The 16,761-nt window shown below is 33.7% G+C and overlaps 1 long non-coding RNA gene across 5 annotated transcripts in view; it reads left to right on the top strand.

Annotated features, from left to right (window-relative positions):
* Positions 1-16,761, top strand: part of LOC106559531 — a 450,184-nt gene that overhangs the window by 295,699 nt on the left and 137,724 nt on the right. For all 5 annotated transcript variants that reach the window (XR_005366568.1, XR_005366569.1, XR_005366567.1 and 2 more), the window contains one exon: positions 10,468-10,625. This is a non-coding gene — a long non-coding RNA (uncharacterized LOC106559531). The remainder of the gene's footprint in view (positions 1-10,467; positions 10,626-16,761) is intronic.

The raw sequence follows: 16,761 nt of genomic DNA, 5'->3' as shown, positions 1-16,761 counted from the left end.
TGACATAATTTGACCTATGCAAATCCTGAAGGCTGCTAAGTGAGCAGGGTGCTGAACTCTTAAAGAGAGAGATAATCTCACACTCCATGACACTGGCTGTGAAAAAAGAAGAAAAAGAACTGTTTGGGAAAGTGAAAGTAAGGGATAGTTAGGAATGTGTGCAAAAGTCAGATTTCCTACATCATATTTTTTCTGATAACATCATAATTAAGATTTAAAACATCCCTAGAGTTTTCTTTTTTAAATGTTTACTATCTTTCACATCAACCTTGTATTTCTTTGACTTATTATAGAGTAACTGAATTTATCTAAATCCTACTGTGTTTTTGAGTTGTGATAAAATTATTTTGTCATATCAATAATGGTATTTATTTCTGTTTCTACCCTAAAAGTAACACATGCTCATTATTGAACATATTATAAATCAAAAAAGTAATTTATATCTTTGCATGTGTACCACATGATTTCTAAGTAACATCCCAGGGAGCTCACTTTTGTGACTTGATAGTACATTTTTGAAATTGTAGTATCTGGAATAAGTGTCCCTGTATTCGTTTATGAGGATTAAATAATAAGAAAGTTGCAGAAATATTTATAAATATTATATCCTCTTTTGTATTGACCCCTTTATCATGATGTAATGCCCTTCTTTGTCTTTTATTGCAATTTGTATTTTAAATTCTATATTGTCTGATATAAGCATAGCTACATCAGCCTTTTTTTTTCCTTCCATGTGCGTGGAATGTCTTTTTCTATCCATTCACTCTCTGTGTTTCCTTAGATCTGGAGTGAGTTTCTTATAGGCAACATATAGATAGGTCTTATTTATTTATCCTTACAGCCACTCTGCCTTTTAATTAGAGATTTTAGTCTATATACATTTAAAGTAATCATGGATAGGTATGTCCTTACTGCAATTTTGTTGACTTTTATCTTATTTTTTTTTTGGCTGTTTTTGTAGTTTCTGTTTCTTTTTTCTATCCTTACTCTTCCCTTGTGTTTTGGTAAGGCTTTTTCTTCTTTTCTTTTTCCTTCCTTCCTTCCTTCCTTTTCTTTTCTTTCTTTCTTCTTTGTGTGTGTGTGTGTGTGTGTGTGTGTGTGTGTTATGTTTAGTTTCCATTGTCATTTTCTTTTATGTATCTACTATAGCTTTCTACTGCGTGGTTGCCAAGAAGTTCCCATGTAGCATCATATGTAAAACAATCCATTTTAAGTTGATAGCATCTTAAGCTTGTGTGCATTCTAAAGCTACATTTTTATTCTTCCTACCACCATGTGTTGTTTTTGATGCCATATTTTACATCTTTTTATTTTGTATGTCTCTTAACTAATCATTGTAGTTATAGTTATTTTTCCTACTTTTATCTTTTAACCTTCATATTGGCTTTATAAGTGGTTAATCTACTACCTGTATGATATGTTTCCATTTAGTAGTGAGATTTTTCTTTTTCTTTTTTTTTATTATTTTTTTTATTTTTATTTTTCTGTATGTCCTTGTGACTAGTGCCTTTTCTTTTCAGCTTGAGGAAGTTCCTTTATCATTCTTGTAAGCCAGTTTAGAGGTGGTGAAAATTCCTTTAGTTTTTGCTGTCTGGAAAATCCTTTATCTATATCTTACTTCTGAATGTTAACCTTGCCAGGTAGCGTATTCTTGGTTGGAAGTTTTTTCCTTTTAGAACTTTGAATAGATCATGCCACTCCCTTCTGGCCCATAAAGTTCCTGCTGAAAGATCAGCTTAGTTGTCTTAGGAGGATTCCTTATATGTAACCATTTTTTTTTTTTTTTTGCTGGATTTTAGTATTCTCTCTATATCTTTAACTTTTGATATTTTAATTCCAGTGTGTCTTGATCTGGAGAAAGGACAAGTGTGAACTAATTATTTTGCAGAAAAACAATCTATTTCTGAGGGGAATTTTGCACAAAACAACTTTGTTCCATTATAAGCTTTAAATTAAATCTTATTACCAACATGAAAGTTGTCAACTGGGTTTTCTTAGCCATTAATTCACCCCAGGCATTATCTTGGTCTCCATAGCATTAAGGTGCTTTAATTTACTTATCAAAGCTAAGGGATTTCCTTAGAAATTTCCTTTCCCTTTTCACTAGGCACAGGAACAGAGAAAATTTTTTCTAATAAGATGCTATTTATTGCAAAGAAACATATCTCATAGAACTCAGGCTGTTCCCTTCAGATAACACACACATACACATATACACATACACACACAGAATCTCAATAAAATCATTACTGTAGTTTCACAAAGGGTGATTGAAAATATGTCTAAGCCATTGCTTTGTGTACTGTGACACCATTAAATATCTAATTTGGGGATTTTATTTACCTATTTTTTGTTTCCTTGTGTTTCTGTGTATATAAGAAAAATAATAGTTGAAAAGTTGGGTTGTCCATTATGTCTAAATTTTGAATGTGACTCACATCAAAGTTAACTTTTATGACAAGGAGAACAAAATATTTAACTAGCTATATAAAGCTAAAGTTGCAATTTTGGCACTTGTTATTTTTTGAACTTTGAACACTATAATATAAGCCCATTGCTCTTCTTTTTTTAATCCATTATACCAAGTGAACTCACTTTCCTGTGCATCTATTCAAACTTTCCCTGGGCATCTAATGATCCTGGCTCCATCTTGCTTTTTGCTTTTCTCACTTTATTATTGGTTACTATATCCAATATGACCACCTGATTTCTGTCAAACTTGACTAGTATTATTTCACACAGTATTTTGATTTTGACTCCTGGGTTTTCTTTTGTTTTGTTTTGGTGCCTGACTTGACTGACAAGGTATCCTTTTTCCTCTCTTCTTATTTGCTCTTATTCATACCTTGAAGCCAAAGTCTCATCTCACTTTCTCAAATCCGTCACAATCATACTTAACTCATCTTCCACACTGTAGGTTTTTAAAAGATTTTGTTTGTTTGTTTGTTTATTTATTTATTTATTTATTTATTTATTTATTATTTATTTATTTATTCATGAGAGACAGAGAGAGAGAGAGAGGCAGATATAGGCAGAGGGAGAAGCAGATTCCCTACAGGGAGCTGATGTGAGACTCAATCCCAGGACCCTGGAATCACACCCTGAGCCGAAGGCAGACACTCAACCACTGAGCCACCCAGGCATCCCCATACTGTAGTTTTTGTACTATGGAGTTTGACTCTTCAGTTTTCAGCATAGCCTATTTCATTCACTTAGAAGTCATATTTAAATATCTTTCTTTCCTATGTAATCTTTTTTTTAAAGATTTTATTTATTCTTAAAAAAATAAAGATTTTATTTACTTATTCATGAGACACACACACACACACACACACACATCGAGAGAGAGAGAGAGAGAGAGAGAGAGAGAGAGAGAGAGAGACAGGCAGAGGGAGAAGCAGGCTCCATGCAGGGAGCCCACTGTGGGACTTGGTCCCTGGTCTCCTGGACTGAAGGCGGCGCTAAACCGCTGAGCCACCTGGTCTGCCCCCTGTGTAATCTTAACCATCTAAACTGCATGTTTTGGAAAGCTAGATGGTATGTTTTTTTTATGCAGCAGCTGAAACACCTTTTTTCATTTTTCCTTTTTTCTTTTGACCGAAGTTGTAAGACTGGTTAAAGTTTAACTTACTGTAGGGAAATTTCTATTAGCATCCAGATGGTGAGAGGTTCGTAATTGGTATGGATCCTAGTGATTGTATGCCTCCCTAGTGATTGTGGTCCTCAGGCTAACAATAATTTCCTGAAGCCTTATGTACAGGCATCATGGGCAGCTTAAGTTGGGTAGCAATTTTACAATGAGTGTGATGTGCATATCTGTTTTGTTTTGGTGACTGAACATCTCAGGGGCTAACACTTATGTTAAATGTCATGCATGAGATAATTGCCTATGGCACAAAACTATAACTAACAAGCTTACTTTACTTGTAACATTTAGCTTCTAATAAAGAATAAGTAGGATTCATGGATAAATGAATTCATGGATAAGTGGATAAATGTGGGAACCATAATTTTTAATCCTCTGTTTAAAGTAGTTCAAAGAGAGGGTAATTTTCATTAATCCAAAGCACTTGTTTTTTTCTAAATGGATAAATTAAAATGAAAATAAGTATTTGAAAGCTGCCTCTTTTATAACATATGTCAATGAAAAATATGGTAAAGAATGTACTTGGTCAAGCACCACAAAATTAACATGACTTTTGCTGATTCTAGCCCTGGATTTGGAGGTTAAAAGGGCACTATGGGAAGTGTGACATTAAAGGAACTTCATTAAGAGAAGCATCAGTAAACTTCCAAGGTGAAATGTTTTTAGCAAGTTCTATGGAGTGTAAAGGGTAAAAAAAATAAAATGGGATTTGGTTTTTGGAGATACATACTTACTCTCTCTCATTTGAGGATGCCTGTTTTCCTCCATTCTATTTCTTTTTCTAATACTTTAAAAAATTCTGATCAAGTTCATATAATATAAAATATACCATTTTAACAATTTTAAAATATGCAATTCACTGACATATAGTAAATTTACATTGCTGTAAAACTATTAATTCTATGTAGTTCCAGAACATTTTCACCACCCCAGAGGGAAATCCTTGACCCATTATACAGTCACTTCCTATTTTCCCTCTATTAGTGGCCTTGGCAACCACTAGCCTGATTTTTTTTATCTCTATGAATTCATCCATTCTGGATGTCTCATATATATGGAATCATGAAATATGTGACCTTTTATGTCTCGGCTTGTTTCACTTGGCACAATGTTTTCAAGGTTCCTCCATTTGGTAGCATATATCAGTACTTCATTCTTCTCATAGTTGAATAATATTCCATTGTATATTGTATATACAATATTCCATTGTATATATTCCATTGTATATACTATCTTTTGTTTATCTGTGCATCAGTTGATAGACATTTTGGTTGTTTCCACTTTCTGACTTTTATGAATAGTCCTATTGTAAGTGTTTGTGGACAGATATTTGTTTTAACACTTGTTTTCAGTTCTTTTGGGTATATACCCAAGCATGTAATTGCTGGGTCATATGATACTTGTTTGTTTAATTTATTGAAAAACAATCAAACTTTTTCACACAGACCAAACCATTTTGTATTCCCACTAGTTGTGTGTGACAATTTTAACTTTACACATCCTCACCAATATTTGTTAATTTCCATTGTCTTAAAATTTTTTATATAGTGCTTCTAGTGTAAGAGCAGTGTATTTCACTGTGGTTTTTACTTGCTGAATAATGTAGAGTATTTAGCCATGTGCTTCTGACCATTTATATATCTTCCTGGGATTTTTTTTGTTTTTTTTTTTTTTACATTTTTAAAAATATTTTGTTTTTAAGTAAACTCTATACCCAATGTGGGGCTCGAACTTACAACCTCAAGATAAAAAGTTGTACTCTCCACTGATGGAGCCAGCCAGTGCCCCATTTCCTGTTTTTAATACTCTAAAATTATCCTATGATTGTAACACCTTCAATCTATACATTAATTCAGTTAAATCCTTTCAAGGAGGGATGCCTGGGTGTCTCAGTGGTTGAGAGTCTGCCTTCTGCTCAGGGCGTGATCCTGGAGTCCCGTAATCCAGTCCCATATTGAGCTCCTTGCATGGAGCCTGCTTCTCCTGTCTCTGCCTTTCTCCCTGCCTCTCTCTGTATGTTTCATGAATAAATAAATAATATCCTTTAAAAAATCATTTCAAGGATTATCCCTATGCTAGTGCTAAAAAAAAAAGTTTTTAAATTAATAATTTGGGCAAAGGATGGTATCTTATAATTTAATAAACTTCAATTCATCATATTTGGCTAATTTTTATGTGCCATTTATTAATAATCTCATGCCATTCAAATGACATGAAATATAAACCATATCTTTCTGAAAACTATACATTAACTAAAATAAGGTTCAAGTGATTTACCATTTTCTCCCAATTTTTTTTTAAATACTTTTCACTAAGTTCAGTAAAATAATGAGTATTTCAGTGCTAAGTGTTCTGAGAAGGCAATCTTTTCTCTAAAGATATTTAACTATAGCACAATTTTATCTTTAGATTCCCCCATTCCCATTCTTCTTTCCTGTTCTATTACTGCCTTTTACACCTCTATCCTTTTAGTCAGAAACAGATCTGCCTACTTATTGAGATTAATATTCTGCCCAGAAAGGTGAGATAAATTGTCTCCTTCTCTTCTGATGACTCTGTTTTCTATGACTTTAATTGTATCTCTTGAAGTTCTCCTCTTTCATGCAAACCTCAACCAATTAGAGCTCGAGATAAGGCTGTGCCAATGATTACAAAGTTAGTAATGGAAATCTGAGTCTTTCAGACTCAGATCCTAGCTTTGGAATTGGCCTTTTACCTGTAGAAGGGAGGAGGCTGTTGGGGGCAGTGATGGGCCTTGCTACAACACACTGATTGCCTCTAGCATTCTCTTGAGACAAAAAGGAGCAGTTAAATTCTGCTTTTACTGCTGGTTCTGATTATTCGTTGCTTTCACCTTGAGTTTTATACTGTAGCTTGTAGGTTTATACCATTTTCAAAACAAGAATGTGATGAATTTGGCTATTGTTACAATGGAAAGTTAAAGTAAATTGTTCCCAAATAATTTCTGTGTCTCTTCCATGGCCCCAAGTTGGTAATAAAAGAATGGATTTACCATAAGCAATAGTGCATATTTACTGAATATAATGTACCTGCATACTTTAAGAAATGAAGCAAATTTCATTTGTAATACCTGAAACTTTCTATTGTACAAGAAGTCTTATAATTAATGCAGTTAATTAACTGTGGATTTAATTGGCTATTTCAAAGAGCAATTAGCCACTTCACTGTCATAGGAGAGCAGAAAAAGACAAAATACATACAAATTAGAGGGCAGTCATTGTAATTATTCAAGGTTATTGTAAGAGAACTCTTGTCTATATTGGACATTTAAGATGACCCTGCGTCAATGCAGACAAATTAAAGATAAGTATTTGATACTTTTGAAAAATACTGCTTTCAGTTTATTCAATCAATTTGCTTAAAACTTTGAGGCAACCTTAATAACATCAAGCAAATCTAAAGATGTTTGACAACCCTAAATGATATTAAAAACAAATTGTGCAAAAAATTGTAGTGTTCATTAGTGTTACTTCCAGAGAATAGGAATTTAGAGAATTTCACCTTCTATTTTATTCTATAGAGATATATTATTTTAAAAGATACAAATATTTATAGCTTGTAAAGCACTAATTAGCTTTGAAAACAAGTTGGTAAATATACAAAGAATTGGCCACTATTCAAAGTTCAAAAACTCTGCTTTTCATTAGCTGCAGAAAGAAATCATTAGGGAAGAAATCCCTGATGGGCATTAACTCTGACATATGGTCCTACACTCAAGTTAATACTTACCATTTCCTTGCTTGGAAAGTTGCTTTCTTTTAGAATTAATTTCCAAATCGTGAGTCACTTGCAATTTACTGGAAAAGACAAAGTATGGTGGAGTTCATTAAGGAAATGGAAGAACAATACATCTGATTATTTTTGGCATATGATACACTCTTTAGATGATCTCCGACAAAAGAAATGTGTATGCCTTGATAAAAGGATATTAAAATAGAGCCAATTAATATATCCCATAGGGCCAGACTTTTATAATTGCGTCCTGGGGGCAACTCAGTTATAGTTTTGTATCAGGACCTTTAGCAAACTCTCCTGAGTGGGCTTCAAAGAGTGGGTATGATCAAGACAACTTTCTTTAGTGGATGTCCAACCAAACTAGGAGCAGCAATAGGCTGAAATGTTTTTGCTTGTGGTTGTGAGGAATGTTCTGCACAATGACAAGTTTTGTGCATGTTTACTTATTTCTGCTTCCTACAGAACCATATAACCTTACATAAAGCAATGCTGTCCTAAAGGACAAATCAATCAGAAAAGACATTGGAGTATAAAGGGCTTGTTGTAGTTGCTCATCGTTTCAGTCATTCGTTCAACAGGCAGTTCTCAGAAGCTGCAATAGGTTAGAAATACTGTCAGAATTAATAAATCATGATGTTTCCTCAAGGATCTTGCAGTCCAGTAAAGTGATGGAATCAAATAAAGACATCATTATTTGTAGTTTCAAATAAAGGTAGCATAGAGGGTACAATAATAGGGTAAAAGGGAGGCAAACGTTTTGGCAAACAATAGGAAAGATTTTAAGGGAAATGACAACAATATATGTATTCATTAATTCAATAGCTATTTATAGGTTGTCTAATATTTTCCGGGCTGGAGATAAAACAAGAAGCAAAGCATAATCCCTGTCCTCTTGAAGGCTATAACATTTTGAAAAGTGGATAGATATCACCAGCAGACAAGAGGGATAAAAGTGTATTGCAGGTGGAAACACAAAGGCTTTATGTAGGTTAACCAATGAACTTTCCACACCCATCTGATGCTTATAGCTTAAACTGCTAGAGCTCCTTGCATGGAGCCTGCTTCTCCTGTCTCTATGAATCTGCACAGGAATAATGCTCAATATTTCCTTTCTTATTTTTTTTTCCAGAGAGAAAGACACTGGTTTGTGAGTAGAGGACATACAAACTTAAGAAACCAACATATGGTCTGATTATCAATCTTAAGATTTTGCCTAAGAAGTGATGAGTTCAGCTAGGTTTTTAACTCAGTGATACAGAGCAGAATCATCAGTTGATGATGGGCTCTGGAGCTAGGAGGCATCTGAACTATGGACAAGGTATTCCATGTATAATGGAATACACAGAAATAATGCTCAATATTTCCTTTCTTATTTTTTTTTCCAGAGAGAAAGACACTGGTTTGTGAGTAGAGGACATACAAACTTAAGAAACCAACATATGGTCTGATTATCAATCTAAGATTTTCCCTAAGTAGTGATGAGTTCAGCTAGGTTTTTAACTCAGTGATACAGAGCAGAATCATCAGTTGATGATGGGCTCTGGAGCTAGGAGGCATCTGAACTATGGACAAGGTATTCCATGTATAAGATGAGCTGAGTAAGGAAACCATGTCAAGAACATGTAAAGAATGGTGTAGACTTAGGGACACATAGACTAAATGCCATGCAATAAATAACAACTTAATAGAGACTTTCTAATTCAGAATTTCACTCCCTATGGGCTAAGTTGTACTTTTAACCCCATCAGAATCTATGAGCTATTCATCGTTTGTCACACGTACCCCTTGCCATTTTGGGCTCTAGATGCTTTGGGTAGATTTTTGTTACTAATATCCAAAATGGATACAACGTGGAACAACGTTGGAGAGTCTCTAGGTAGTTTTGTAAAACTAGAAAGTAGAATACAGTAAGAGATGAGTCCAGAAAGAAAGACAGGGCCATAAATAAGTAGTTTTGTGTACTATGATGAGAAATTTGGGTTTTATAATATAAACAATTGAAATCACTGCAGGCCTCCAAGCAAGAGAGTGACATGATCAGATTGCATTATATGAAAGACACTTGAGTGCTTCAGAGGGGGTCATAAATGGAGGCAGATGGGCCACTAGACAACCGTAAGAATGACTTTAGCATGGGATATTAAGAGTCTCTAGTAACATAGTAGCTATGGGAGAAAGAAGAAATTTTATTTAAGACATGTCAATATTATGGAATTTATGTGACTTGGACACTAATTTTGTGAAAGGAAAGAGTGAAAGATTACTTTAATGGTGAATGAATGCCAGTATTTCATGAATAAAGGAAATCCTGGAAATGGTGTTACATTTGAAGAGAAAAAAAAAGTACAATTGTGGCGATATTAGGATTGGAGTGTTCCTTCAGTTAGGAATCAGTCAGGGAGACAGAAAGTGCAGGTAAAAGTAATTTGTGTTTAAAAATGGCTCACAGTATCAACGGGGAGCAGAATCAAACAAGGGGTAGAGTAAGAAAGTAAAGCTGGATCATAAGCACTTCTTAAGATCAGTTATTCAATTACAGTCAATTACCCCTTTAGTTATTAATTTTTTCCTTTTAAAAATTGTAGTTGCTGCCATTTGAAGAACCAGGGAACAAATTCATGTATATTATTTAGTTTTTCCTAATAACCATTCCCCAAGGCAGCTATCACTATTGTTATTTTACAGATGGGGTAATTTGGACACACAAAGTTTAAATAACTCACCCACCAGAGGCAACTTGTCTGATTCCATAGCCAGTAGGGTTAATGATAATGCTACTCCTTGCCTGCCAAATACCAAATTCCAGATGGACTGAGGAAGGCACAACTGTCCATAAGATTCACCGCGCCCATACATCATTTGAGCACTTCAGTTCTGTCCTACCCTAGACAACTTCCTTGTGCGTCCATGGCCTGGGTAAGAGTGGGCAGGGCTGAAAGTAAGAAGATGCCATGGCAGAAAGGCAGACAGACTCAAGAGCAGAGAATTACACTTGATCTTAGCCAAAAGGCCGAGAAGTGATGAGACAGCAGAGAATTAAATGGTGATGTTTTTCTCCTCTCTAGCATCTGTGTCTGCAGCCATTGTACCTCAGCCTCTTGGGGCCAAGCAGGGCCCATATGTGTGCTTTGTGTGAAACAGCTCCCTGAAGCAGTTTTTGAAGCAGCATGGGAGTGGAGGAGTCATGAAGGCTGGTTCTACCCCATGGTATCACAGTGGTCAGGTGGGGATATTGACTTTGTGTGAGATGCTTTTTAATTCCATATGGGAATTGTTTATTTTTGACATGTGAGAACATGGGATGCAGACTTGAAACCTGCTTTTTGTTTTTTGTTTCTAGTTTGTTTGTTTTTTACTAAGACCATTTTCTCTTTGTTGCAAAGAGTAAATAAGTCACTTTTCATAAAATGCTGTGCAGGGGCACCTGGGTGGCTCAGTGGTTGAGTGCTTATCTTTGGTTCAGGTCATGATCTGGGTTCTAGGATCAAGTCCCATATTGGGCTCCCTGCGGGAGCCTTCTTCTCCCTCTGCCTATGTGTCTGTCTCTGTCTCTGTGTCTCTCATTAATAAATAAATTAAATCTTAAAAAAAATAAAATAAAATACTATGCAGAGCCTACCTTAAATAGTTAATGTTAACATCCTGGGAAATCTTTGCAAATAGCAACTCTTAGCTCGTTCTTTAAATGTAAATGTTAGACACCATTTCAGGAAGCATGCTCACATGTTTTAAATCACTTATCTTTTCGTTTAAACAGCTGTAAATGTATATGCATAATTCATTGTTTTGCATTAAGGAATAATGTCAAGAGAAGAAAATAACAGATAAATGAAGAAATCTAATGTTGGAGAGTGAGCAAGAAGCCAGGCCTGGACATATTTGTATACAATATATAGTGCCTTTCTAGACAGAATATTTCTGACGCTTACATGGGTTGTCTGAAGGTAGACTAGAGATAATCTGATCCTGCACTGTCCAGTACTGTAAGTATTTAAATAACTATGTGTGGCTTGTTAAAATTAGTTAAAATTAAATACAATGTTTAATTTATTTCCTCACTCATATATGGAATTAAAGAAATAGAAAACAGATTTTAAAAATTATCAAGGAGGTGAGGGTTATCACTATGTGAAAAACATTGCTTAATTAGCCCTGTTTTATATATGGGAAGTTATGTGTTAAATACCTATTATCTAGTTCTACATGAAATTCTTCATGTAATTATTCCCATTTTTTTAACACAAAAATATCTCTATCTGTAGTGATTTTTCTTCTTCTCTTAAGCTAAGACAAATCACCTTTAAACCACACAAAACCTATGATCGTTCATCCTTCTATCCACCCATCCATCTGTGTTTCTAAAAATATCTTAAACTTCATAAATATGTGAAAAAATAATGGTAATGTATCATTTTCTGTTATTTAAATACTTTTAGATGCACTAAGTCCCCTTTTATATCAGAAGAGATGTGTCTCCATAAGCATTATAGGTAGTGATATCAAATGATCTATCAAGTTAAATATGTGTGAATTATATATATAATAATTGTTTATTATGTATTCATATGTATTACTCATAAATTAAAAAGTATTATGTACATATATTTTTATTATATACATATGTAAAAGAAGAAGAGAATGCTGCAAAATTATTTATTTTCTTAAAAAAGGTAACATAAACTGAGAAACTGCTAGATCCTTGGGACTTTCAACAGGTCCAATATGTAAAATTGCTTGCTGTAATATAAACTCCAAACTTCAGTTTCCCAAAGTAAACCAATTTGTGTTATGTGGACTCTTTCACTCTGTCTATTAATAAATTCAATAGATGTTGTTAAAAATACTAGCCTCTTTATGACATCTTTTAAAGTTCTCTCATTGCATTCCAAATATCCTTCTTTAATAACCTTCTACTGTATTCAATTTATCCCATTCATGAGCTCAAACTGATGCTTGATTTTGATATAAATGATGTGAAATTTATTAGATACTTAAGTAACAGATTTGTCAATTTGTAAGTTGAAATTATAGAATGAATTTTTCTAATAGTTTTGGCTAATTCACTGTTGAATTTCAAGTTATTGGGATTAATATCTACTTTTTGTACTGCAGTTATACATTTGTCTGGACTCCTGCTTCTGCTCCTGTTTTCAGTTTTCTCACTATCCTCGAAAGAACATAAGAATTTTAATGTAGTTTTCTGTAATTAGATAAATATTTTACAAAAATCTGTGAAACTGACTTCTGAATTATTGAAATTTCTCGATATTGCAGAAATTGAGTGTGTTGTTCCTGAAAAAACTACAATTGCCTTGAATTAAGCTGGGTATGATATCAGTGAGGTGAAACATAGTTCTTAAAATGTAGGCTTCATCTGTAAGATGAGAGAAGACAAAGAATGTCCTATATTTAGGATGAACAAGTATAGTGTTATAAATAATGAACGATTCTTTTGAGTGATTAATCTTTGTTGAATGTCAGTCCTAACACTGCTAAGTAAGTAGAGTTTTTTTTTTTTTTTATTAGCAAAGCTTTTATCCTTGACTTAAAAGAATAGGCATTTATTGCCATTTTGTTTAGACTTTTCATTTTGGCTTTTAGGTAACTTGACATGCTGTTGACTCACAAAGGTGGAAGAGGCCCACAAAAGCTATATTTTACTGTGTCATACTAGTCATCTAATTGGTGGTTGGTCCAAAATTGTACATTTGACATGAGCAAGGCAAGTTAGCTTTCCTTTCTCATAGTAGATGTGTATGAGTGTGTCTGTGATATATATATTATATGCATGTGTGCATACTTTTGAGTTGATATATAGACATATATATATATCAAACATATATATACATATATCAAACATACTTTTTGAGTTGAAATCTATCCTCTGTATACCATTAGAGATGTGTCTTGATAAGCATTACAGATAAAGATAACAAATGATGCATCCAGTTAAATATATATAAATAATATAAATAGAATTATTTAGATTATGTAATAAATTTAAAATCTAACTATAAATTTGAAATTATTTAAATTTAAATTTAATCACATTATAAGTATATCTTTACATGTAAACACGGAATATGTGTACGTATATATACATATATATTATATACATATTGTATATATTTTATGAATCACCACACACGCAAATACATATACAGAGGAGGGAAGGAAACAGAGTCAGCCTCTTTGTGTAATGGTATCTGTAATAATCTCAGAAGCTTAGAGAGATATTTTCTATCACCTGGCATGGTGTGCAGCAGAAACCAGTCTGTAGGAAGAAGTACAATAGGAGACATGAGAAGTAAATCTCTGCTTGTGTGTCTCTAGCAATATTTAGATTCACATTTGTGGAATCCTGAGGCTCTGCTACTTTCCCTTCCATGCCTGACAGCCATTAAATCCTGGGAGATAGTCTTATAACCTTTCTACAGACCTTTCCCTTTTTGTATGAGCTCTCTCTACATAAAATCAAAGAGTCTGGCTAACATATTGGAGAGGAAAAACAATGCTGAAAGGACAAGAAACCAGTTTTCTTAAGATGCCTTATCTATTTACCTGCTGCAGAATGCTGCTGCAAAAGAGAATAGAGTGCATTTTGAATTTAGAGAGAAAGGTTTTATGTGTTTGGCTTTGCGTGAAAACAAATTTAAAGATGTTTGACTTCTGTGAAAATGTTTTCGTCAAAGATGCTTCCGATGGGCCTCAGAGATAGCTAACTGTTGGGGATCATTGCTCTCTGATAGGCTCAGAAAAATCCATCGCATTGTTGTTCCCATAGGTTTATGGGCAGAGGGTCTGTTTCCAGTTTTTCTTCTTAATCTGCCTTTCTATAAATATGGAATGAACACTTTGGAAACTTTACTTTGACAGAGATAGAACATCAGAGTTTTTTAAACTAGTCTTTAATACTTATTATGTATATATAGATAACCATGTGAAAAATGCCCTGACCAAAATTATTAAGAAATTAGGACCTCGATCAGGAATCTGCAGATTTGATTCACTTTGACTTGTGATTTGATTTCTCAAAACGTTCAGAAAAGATGTAGTAGTAATTGACCTTCCAGATATGTAAATTCCATATTGCCAATGGTGAATACATAAAATATTCTGTAATGCCAAACAGAAAAAAAAAATGTTTATTTCATTATAAACCAATTAGACCTAGCCAGGGAAAGAGTAACCAGAAAATGATCTGAGTGAACTAGAAAAAACTGCCCTAACTTTCAGTGATCATATGATCATATAGTGTAAATTTGATGTCTGCTTCCTTTATGATTTTTCGTTATCTTACCCTTTCCAGACCATTCTCTCCAAGCATGGCACAATTGATGAATATGTATAAACGAGCTGACTCTTCTTTTTACTACTGACACTATTTGTGTTTTTCAACCAATTGACAAGCAAACAATTTAATTCAACAATATTTATCAAACACTTAGTATATGCCAAGAATTGTGCTTGGCACCAGGAACCTAGAATGGAATAAGACCCATAATTTCCAGGAAGAGATAGACACGAAGGCTGCTAATCACAATAGTTGCAAGAGCTCTTACTGAGGCATGACAAAGGGTCCTAAGAGAATACAAAGGAGGGAAATGTACTTGAGGCACGAGGTTCATGTGCAGCTTTCTGGAGGAGGTAGCACTTAATAGGGAAGTGGTGTTGGGCAAGGAAAGACCACTTATATATTCTAGATCTCACCTCAGAAGCAAAGTCACAAAAGAGAGTATTCCTGGAACTGCAAGCAGTTTTGTGTGGTTAGAAGAGATGGTGTCTGTATGGCAAGGAGAGGAAATGAGACTAAGACAATTTGAAGTGCCTCATGAATTCTTGGTTTCATCCTGAAGATGTGGGGAGTCATTGAAAGATTTTATGTTGTGGAAAGACATGATAACATTGGATTTTCTAGGCTAGACATTTTTGTTATTGAAGTATAAAAAAATAGACACACAAGTACATGTACCAAAAGATCATAACTCAGTAAATTACTTCAAAGTGAACTCTACACAGGTCAAGAAATTAAAACTCTAGTGGCCTATTAGATGCTCTTCTCATCCTCCCATAATCTTACTCCCCTCCCTAAAGGTAACCACTATTTTTTAAAAGATTTTATTTATTTATTCATGAGAAACACAGAGAGAGGCAGAGACATAGGCAGAGGGAGAAGCAGGTTCCCTGCGGGGAGCCTGATGGAGGACTCAATCCCAGGACCCTGGGATCACATCCTGAGCTAAGGGCAGAAGCTCAACTACTGAGCCACTCAGGTGCCCCTGTAACCACTATTTTAACTTCAAATACTATACATTTTAAAAACTTTATACAAATGTGATCATCTACTATGCATCTTTCTGTGTGAATTTTTTTGCTCAATTTTTTTCCTTGTTAGATTTATCCAATTTGTGTGCTAGCTATGGTTCATCAACTTTATTTCTATAAAGTATTCCATTATATGGTGATTTTACATAGTCTACCACAATTTATTTAACCTTTCAACTGCCAATAAACATTAAGCATTTTTCTAGTCTGGAGCTGTTATATAGGATGCTGTTATGAACATTATTGTACATAACTTCCACATCATATAAATCTATTTCTGCTTGCTACAAATCTAGAAGTGGGATTATTGTATCATGTTCAAGGTTAGTGCAATATGTCAAACAGATTTTAATGTGATTATACCCATTTACATTTATACTTTCGTTAACAGTGGATGAGCTTCCAGCTGTTCGATAACCTTGCCATTCTAATATTGTTTGGTGTGTGCTTTTTAGATTTTAACCCTGCTGGTGGTTATACAGTGATATCCTGTAAGTTTTAGTTTGCATTTCCTTAATCAGTATCAGAGCTGAGTAACTTTTAAATGTTTTTGGGTCATTTGGGTCTCTTCTTTTATGAAGTGCTGCTTAAAATTTTTTGCCCCCTTAAAGAATTGTTTTTTTAGTTAATGAAGGGTCTTTATTATTTCTTTAATATGAGCCCCATTGTCAGTTATATGTCTTGCAAGTATAATCTTCCATTTGCTTTTTAACTTTCTGTGTTCTTTTGATAAAAAAGTTATGAATGTTAATGCAGTCTAATTTATTTATATTATTTAATAAAATAATTTAATAATAAATTATTAATAATTATCAATAATCATTAATAATAATTATAAAATAATATAATTTATATTATTTATATATTTTATTTATATTTTTTGTGTTAGATCATTTTTTCTCTGGTTAATGAATCATCCCATGATGCAAAGTCATATTTATTTTCACTCTGGCATTCTTATTTTTTAGCCATTTGAGGTTGGTATTTGTGTATGTTGTCAAATAGGAAATGTATTTTTTGTTATTTATTTATCT

Source organism: Canis lupus, chromosome 11 (assembly GCF_011100685.1).
Source record: "Canis lupus familiaris isolate Mischka breed German Shepherd chromosome 11, alternate assembly UU_Cfam_GSD_1.0, whole genome shotgun sequence".
NCBI classification, from domain to species: domain Eukaryota; kingdom Metazoa; phylum Chordata; class Mammalia; order Carnivora; family Canidae; genus Canis; species Canis lupus.
The sequence above is the reverse complement of the archived record's forward strand: the minus strand, read 5'-3'. Positions and strand labels throughout refer to the sequence as shown.